The 8,340-nt window shown below is 40.0% G+C and overlaps 1 protein-coding gene across 3 annotated transcripts in view; it reads right to left on the reverse strand.

The window, feature by feature from the left end:
- PHACTR1 (phosphatase and actin regulator 1) overlaps positions 1 to 597 on the reverse strand; it is a 502,791-nt gene extending 502,194 nt beyond the window's left edge. For all 3 annotated transcript variants that reach the window (XM_069493048.1, XM_069493047.1, XM_069493046.1), the window contains exon 1: positions 471 to 597. The gene's annotated coding sequence lies outside the window, so the exon portion shown is untranslated. The remainder of the gene's footprint in view (positions 1 to 470) is intronic.
- Between the last annotated feature and the right edge of the window lie 7,743 nt (positions 598 to 8,340).

Raw genomic sequence — 8,340 nt, forward strand, 5'->3', positions numbered from 1 at the left:
AGAAAAGTATCACAGTCATTAAAAAATGGATGTATGGCTTCATTTATTTTTCTAATCTCAAATGTCAGTTTCATTTGCAATTACAACAGAATAGAATATTAAATGACTAAAAAATTAATGTAATGGGAATGTTGTCGGAGAAATTGTCGGAGGGCAATAGTTCTTACCCTAATGCTGGCCTAAGGGTGGCAGGGAATGGGGGCAGTTTAGGGAAGGGCCATTCTAGCTAACATATGTTAGACATTCCCCGTTATAATTAATACACAGAACAGTCACTGGCATCTAGGCTGAAAATAACTCTTCCCTTCTGCGAGTCAGTCACTGGAAAAAAAGCTTTAAAAGCTATCTGAAATTTTCCAGATTTTGAAAGATGCAATATAGCATAGATTTTTGGGGAGACCCCGCCCCAAAGGAAAACTAGCCAAAAAAGATACAGGAAAGGAAGAGTCTTGAAGTTAGTAGTTGCTTACCTGCACTTGACCCCTTTCAACAGGACGCCGTGGAGCACGGAGCGAAGCTGTGCAATGCTTCTGAGCCTGCAAGCCCAAATGAACAGCTTCTAATTTTCCCTTCAATCTTGATTCAAAAGCACTGAGCAGAGGGAAGTGATGGATTTGCCCATTTTATACTGTGATGAAATGCAACCCCTAAGAAGAGATCTGAGTGGAGCTGCTCTTTAGAACACATTAGACTGCTAATTTAAGAAAATTGAAAGGTTTTGTTTTACTGTCTTTTATGTGTTCTTCTCTACTACCCCCTCAATTTAATTTGCATTTAAAATTATTCTCATGTCTCCTCGGCTCTCCAAGGTGTGGAGTACTTTCCAATCACGAAGGCTGCTCCGGTAGGGTTTGGTGCAACGCCGCTTTTATTCTAAGCTGCAAAACAAGGTGGGTAATTATAAGTGTGAACTATTTTCTGGAATGAAATACAGAGGGCACGTATGATTTCACTCCTCCCTTCTCCCCTGGCCCTTCTTCGTCTCCTTGCCTCTGATTGCTTGGTCAAATCTCCGGCACAGATCGTGCCAATCTGCCTAAATGCATTCCTTTCTGTCTGAACGTAACAAAATAATACCAACAAGAAAAGGAAACTTTGGTTAGGGACCTCAGGCTATTCTGGTTTGATATCCTCCCTGTGAAACCTCAGTAAGGACTTTTAGTCACAATACTTTGCGATCTGTCCATAGTGTTGCATAGTGATAGCCAAATGCAAGCCCTATTGTGGGTTTTCCACAACCCTGTTGCATCCTTTGCTGACCAAGCAGAATTGGTCATTAGTATGGTGTATGGTATAGTACGCAGCGGGTCGGATTGTTCAGATGAGAGAAGCTATATTTGAGAAGCCTTGGAAGGAAGACCGTCGGGCGCCCCTCCCTCACCACACACTCGGCTCTGCTGGCTACCCTTGAGACAAACCGGAAACGTCTCTGCTGTTTGTCTTGTGGGCTCTTCCACCCAATCAGGACAAATCAGACACCAAGCTGGTGCTGCCCATAGTGAAGCCTCATGACAGAGGAAGCTAAAACTACCACTCATGGTCAGATGCCCCTGTAGGAAAGTCAACTTTGGACTCCGAGCATTCAAAGCTTTGCTCAGACCCAAGGACTTACTTCCTTAAGGTTACATTTCTATTCAGCCCCCACTGGAGACAAGCTGAACACTTGACATTTACAAGAAGAGAAAGCTGTCTTCGGGTTCCTTTCACTTACTGTAAGGTGTGGGCGACAGGTTCTGAACTCTCTATTGTGATTCTACTGAAATTGTAATGACTCATAGGTGAGAGAGACAGAGAGAGAGAAGAGAGAGAGGGGAGAGAGAGGGGAGAGAGAATGCACAGGTCTATTGCTGCCGAGCAAACATTTATGTGAGTGCAAATGCGTGTGTGATTGAAGAAGGAGATGGAAATGGGAAAGATAGAGCTGATTCCCAGGGGTGGGGGGTGGGTTTGGAAGTCAGTCATTTCTGGAGAGTTGACCAAGGAAGGGAAATTTAAAGAACTTTACAAAGTGAATAACATGAAAGGACCATGATTTAAGAAAATTCAGAGGGGAAAATTTCAACTTAAAGAAATGTATTTGGAGGCTGGGCGAGGTGGCTCACGCCGGTAATCCTAGCACTCTGGGAGGCCAAGGCGGGTGGATCGCTCGAGGTCAGGAGTTCGAGACCAGCCTGAGCAAGAGCGAGACCCCGTCTCTACTAAAAATAGAAAGAAATTATCTGGCCAACTAAAATATATATAGAAAAAAAAAAATTAGCCGGGCATGGTGGCACATGCCTATAGTCCCAGCTACTTGGGAGGCTGAGGCAGTAGGATCGCTTAAGCCCAGGAGTTTGAGGTTGCTGTGAGCTAGGCTGACACCACGGCACTCACTCTAGCCTGGGAAACAAAGCAAGACTCTGTCTCAAAAAAAAAAAAAAAAAAAAAAAAAAAAGAAATGTATTTGGGAAGGGGCTGGTTATCCCCTTGTCAAAAGGGACTTCCTTTTACTATATAATTAATCACTGGGTTCTTTAACATATGACAAGCTTCTGAAACAGATTTTCAAAAAATGATTTCACTCTCGGAGGAACATAGCTATAGATTTCACGTAGGGATATGTGTGTGAGAAAATTATTTTTAAAGATGGAGAAGCATAGTATTGTTCGAAAGTCAACGTCAAAATATGATCAGCTCAGCTCTGTTTTATAACTTTAAACTGCTCAAAAGCAACACTTATGATTGTGCATTGTTCTGAGGTATAATAAAATCAAAGAAGGCAAGGTTAGATAAAGTATTCAGCCTAAAATCTACGCAGCACCAAACAATTCAACCCAACACATCTTTGACACACCAGCTCTGTAAAAGTTAACTCAGTTTTAACATATCTCTGTGACCTATAAATAATTATTTTGAAAAATTGCAAAGTAGAATTATGCCTTTTACATTGATTGTAGTATGAAAATGTAGAACTTTAAGGTTGAAACAAACAATCTAGAATTATTAAAAATACATGAGATAGCATGTGTATACTTTTCTGTTTTCAGTTTGTTGGTAAAAGGATGTGTCTGAATATTCTATATACAAAGAGAAGTATTCAATTAATTCAAATAGAGGCATATTTCATGATGAAATCTAAAGGCAAGTAAAGATATCAGTTTGCATTAATTTATCTTTGGAGTATACTTATTATTCTATTGGATGGCATAGGACCCAAACATTCTGGGAGAGGTCACATGATTTCTAAGTAAATAACTTACTGTTTTCATACCATCAGAGTCAGTCTGGGTTTATTCTGTTTGCTAAGAGATAAAGAAGTTCTTGTTATTTATAATTTTACAATAAATTTTTCTTATGTAATTATCTTATTATATTCCAGAGCTCTCTAGAAGACCATGTCTTATATTTGTGTTGGACAACATGAAGTTCTGCATTTTACTTGCATGAAATCTTGGAGGAGTTTCTCTTTTTTTTAATAAACCCAAATAACTTTAAATTTAAAATATTAGAAGCTCTCTTAAAGTGTGATGACATCTTGGATCTGTTGGTAGGGTACCTAGATTGAAGATCTTTGGTGAAGCACTAGCTTGCTAAACAACTATAGAAAACAATAGTCATTTTTGCAAAAAGTTGACCCCAGAATAGATACGTTTCAATAGCAGTGGCTCCACTTTGCTTGGCAAGTCACTTCTTATCTCCCAACTCCTCCTTCAAAAGAAATCTCTCCCTTCCTCGCTTATTAAAGCTTGTCTTTAAATGATAGGAATTCTGCAAAAATTTTATCTAAGGCTTTATTCATAGTGAAATCTCGCTGGAAGAGGAAACACATTAAGCCATTATTAGTTATTTTTACTTTAGAGTAAATGAATTTTCAGTTTGTTCTTGCAAGAGAGTGTTGAGGATAGTTGGAAAGCTAAAGGAGGCTGGGGAGGGGAGTGGTTTGGGAAGGTGGACTGAGAAAAAAAAGTCTGACAGGGAAGAGGAGCTTAATTTTATTCCATACAAGCCTACAGTCACATTTTGAGCTCTTATATATAAGATATCAGGTATTCAGCTGGCAGAAATCTGCAAACATCTCAATTTGGACCAGGGCCTGAAGCTGCCTTATAGGTACAGAGGCAGATTCCTAAATCCTGTTCAAGAACATTATGCCAAAGGAGTTTTCCCCATTGCGTTACACTTAGCAGGAAAAGTCTCCAAACCCAAACCACAAAGACCTCTGCCCTCTTGTATTTTCCTGGATAGAGCTGGAACCCATTCTACTAAGTGAAGTATCCCAAGAATGGAAAAATAAGCACCACATGTACTCACCATCAAATTGGTTTCACTGATCATCACCTAAGAGCACATTTAGGAATAACATTAATTGGTGTCAGGCAGATGTGGGGGGGAGGGGAAGGGAATGGGTGTATACATACGTAAAGAGTTCGATGCACACCATCTAGGGGATGGACACGCTTGAAGCTCTGATTGAGGGGGGCAAGGACAATATACGTAACGTAAACTTTTGTACCCCCATAATATGCTGAAATTAAAAAAAGAAAAATAAAAGAAAAAAAATAAAAACTAAGTTATCTGAAATTAAAAAAAAAAAAAAAAGACCTCTGCCCTTGAAATTGCACTAGAGAGAACCACCCTGGGGAAGGAGGGGCTCTGGCCAACGTGGCAGGGGTCAGGCCCAAGCAGAGCAAATCCATTAGCTCCAATCACTGCTCATGTCTGATAATGTCCTTTCCCTCTGTTAATGCATTGGGGAAGGGCCAGTTCAAACAGTGAAGAACAAGAGTCCAAATGTCATCTTACCCTTCTGCCAGCTAGATTCTAGTAAATTGGTCTTGTTTATAATACGGAAATCTCTTTGCTTGGCAGAAAAAATAGAAATTATACCTCCATCTCAGTGTCCAGATAATTGATCTGGACGTAGGAAAATATGGAAGTGTTGAGTAAGGAAATGAGGACTTCTTTAGCAACTCTGTACTTGCTGTAGCTCACAAGTCCCTAAATACAAAGGCATTCAAATGACCACCCAGTGATGGAGAAATATGTTGACAGCAGTACTTTTTTAACATGAATTTTAGGATACATAATAATGATATTGACACATTCCCTCCGGCAAGAAAATCACATTGCCCTCAATTCTTATTTATTTATTTATTGAGACAGGGTCTTGCTCTGTTGCCTGGGCTAGAGTACAGTGGCATCATGATAGCTTGCTGCAGTGTCAAACTCCTGGGCTCAAGTGATCCTCTTGCCTTGGCCTTCCAAAGTGCGGAGATTACAGGCATGAGCTATTGCACCTGACTACATTGCTCTCAATTCTTTGTGTGTGTGTGTGTGTGTGTGTGTGTGTGTGTAATTTGTTTTCCACTCTGTCCTGGAGGGACAAATTAATCACCAGTTCAATTGCATTTTCCTAGTCCTCCTAAAAATCCAGATAGCAACCTGAAAACATGCAAAGACATATTAAAGAAAAAAAGAATAATGATTTCTAAGAGCCTCAAGTTTAATAGACCCTACAAGGATTATATGGTCCTGAGCCGCCTAAGCACATTAGAAAAATAGGACTAAATATAGACTGAGAGCCCACAGGGAGAGAGGTAGTATGAATTGTATCAAAATAGTATGGCAAATGAACTTTTGGTGACTGTTGCATTCCTTTTAGGTTCTAAATACACTGAAAAATTCTACAGCAAGTTCTGTATGCTTAAATATTAATACTTAATGTTTTACTTAGTGCATATGCAAGGATATTTGATGCATGTCTTTGTACAAGAAATATTATTATTATTCATGACACAGTACCTAGTTTGATTTGTTGTTCAGAGTTAAATGCCTTTAGGATCTGTTACTTGAAAGCATTTAAAAGCATCATATTGCAGGTATCAGGTTTCCAAATCATAATTCTCTGCTGCTAGTGGATTGAAGATAACAGAAGACCCATCTCTTCCCTCATAAAGGGAATGAGAGCAGGGGGGGGCTTACTTCTGAAACAAAGAGAACCTTGCTGGTATTCACTCAATTTTAATTTTTCATAAACATTATAATTTAAAAATATGTCATATTTAGTCTCAAAACACTCATTGCTGTGTAGTAAGCATCAAAGAAATGTTATCCAATCATTCGGTGGATACTGCAGTAAAGTAGTTAAAAATGTCGGCTCAGGGATCCTGGTTCTGCTGTTCAGGAGGTGAGCAAGCTGGCCTCTTTAGGTCTGGGTTTCCACCTCCTTAGCATAGGAATAAAAGTCAGGGTCAAATGACGACACAGAACCTGACATACAGGAAGTATTTAGGTTAGGTATTATTTAAGAATGTTTTTTGAACAGCTTACATACATACAAGCAGTTGGAGGAGTAGGACACCCCATCCCATTCACCCCAACCACATCCATCTAATATGTTGAAACATTAACTCCATTATTCTGTTCACAAATAAACACTTGGTCCTCTGAAATACAGTGTTTTGTCTATTTCTCCAACTTATGTTATAGTTACTTATGTATACATGAAGATTAAATGTGTTAATATGTGTAAAGCATCTGGAATGGTGCCTGGCTTATAGTATACACCAAAGCAGTGTTAGATATTATCACTATTTTCTTTCACAGACAGCTCTTCAATGTGCATTCTTTTTCTGGAGGGCCATGCACAGTAGGGGAGCGTTGAGGACCCACGCCAAGATATCCTCACCAAAAAGACATCTGTCATTCATTTTACTACCCTGCTTTTTTGAGAGAAGTTTGCATGGTGAGTTACAAACTCTATCAGAGTTTTCCTAAGTTCATCTTCTCTTTCCTCAGCCCAAGTGAATGGCAATGATATACATAGAGGCCTGGTGCAAAGCAGGCACTTGGTACATTGGGTAAAGTCTCAACAACTGAAGTTTCTATTATTCCAGGGATTGGTCCACGGTTGTTGCCCAATCTAAATGCTCAGTCATTATTAATTTGTTCATCATTATTTAATTAGGAGATGATTTTTTTATCACTTACTACCTGCTGAGCACCGTTTTTTGCTGGGAATACAACAATAAACTAGGCCGGTTCCTTCTCCAAGAGGTTACAAGTAGCTGAACTTAGATTCTCCCACTTTCATTCATGTTAAAGCATACATTGAAAACAATCATATTTGTGAATAAGTAGATGTGTCTAGAGGCAGTCAGCCCCAGGGGTTCAGCTACGAAGGGATGAGGGGGTGACAATTTGGCATGCTGCTTGGGAAGCTTTTTGTACCGTCCTCAACCTTTAATGTGTTCAATTTCTCCTTAGCTTTTCAAATTACATGAAAAATACAGTATTTAGTTGGTGGTGGAAGGGGAAGGAGTAAGCACTATTAAATTCGGTGCTGTGTTTAATGATGAACTTGCAGGTTGGTATTCTCATATGTGAATTTTGAATTAGCAACAAAAAGGATTAGAGCGTTGACCGATGGAAAGAAAACATGTGCCACCATGTTTTAAACAAGTAATCTTGGCCGGGCGCGGTGGCTCACGCCTGTAATCCTAGCACTCTGGGAGGCCGAGGTGGGCGGATCGTTTGAGCTCAGGAGTTCGAGACCAGCCTGAGCAAGAGCGAGACCCCACCTCTACTAAAAAATAGAAAGAAATTATATGGACAGCTAAAAATATATATAGAAAAAATTAGCCGGGCATGGTGGCACATGCCTGTAGTCCCAGCTACTCGGGAGGCTGAGGCAGGAGGATCGCTTGAGCCCAGGAGTTTGAGGTTGCTGTGAGCTAGGCTGACGCCACGGCACTCACTCTAGCCTGGGCAACAGAGTGAGACTCTGTCTCAAAAAAAAAAAAAAAAAAAAAACCAAGTAATCTTTAAAACAGTTTAAACCCATTGTTTGAGTTTTAAATGTGCTTCCACAACACTATAATGGTAATTACCTTGAGTGACTTACCATCCTACCATCAGGCGCTTTTATGTATTCCATGGATCCCTCCTGGGGAGAAAAATAACAGAACTGCATTGTATTTCACTAGCTTGGGAACTGTAGGACCCAAAGTAATTGGGAGAAGTCAGTGTTCTGTAGCTGTTAGGACCTTGGGAGTGACATTTTTGAGGTCACTGTAACCTCCCTTGAAAGAGCAAACATTTGGGCTGCATTTTTTTTTAAAAGCTCCTGATTAAAAAGCTGGTAGCAGTAAATAGCAAGAATCCATCCATTTTTAACATAGCTCTAGAGGAACCACGATTTAAAATCAAAAGTCTTCTCATTCCTATGGCAACCAAGAGAAGTGTTCAAGTAATGCTACATGCTGTGTACATTAAGCATGCTTTTCCTCCCCCCTCTTCTGCCGCCCCCTTCCCTGTGGATTCAACCTGAGCCTCACTAAACTGTACACCTTGAAAAAGGCT

This window comes from Eulemur rufifrons, chromosome 18, assembly GCF_041146395.1.
Source record: "Eulemur rufifrons isolate Redbay chromosome 18, OSU_ERuf_1, whole genome shotgun sequence".
NCBI classification, from domain to species: domain Eukaryota; kingdom Metazoa; phylum Chordata; class Mammalia; order Primates; family Lemuridae; genus Eulemur; species Eulemur rufifrons.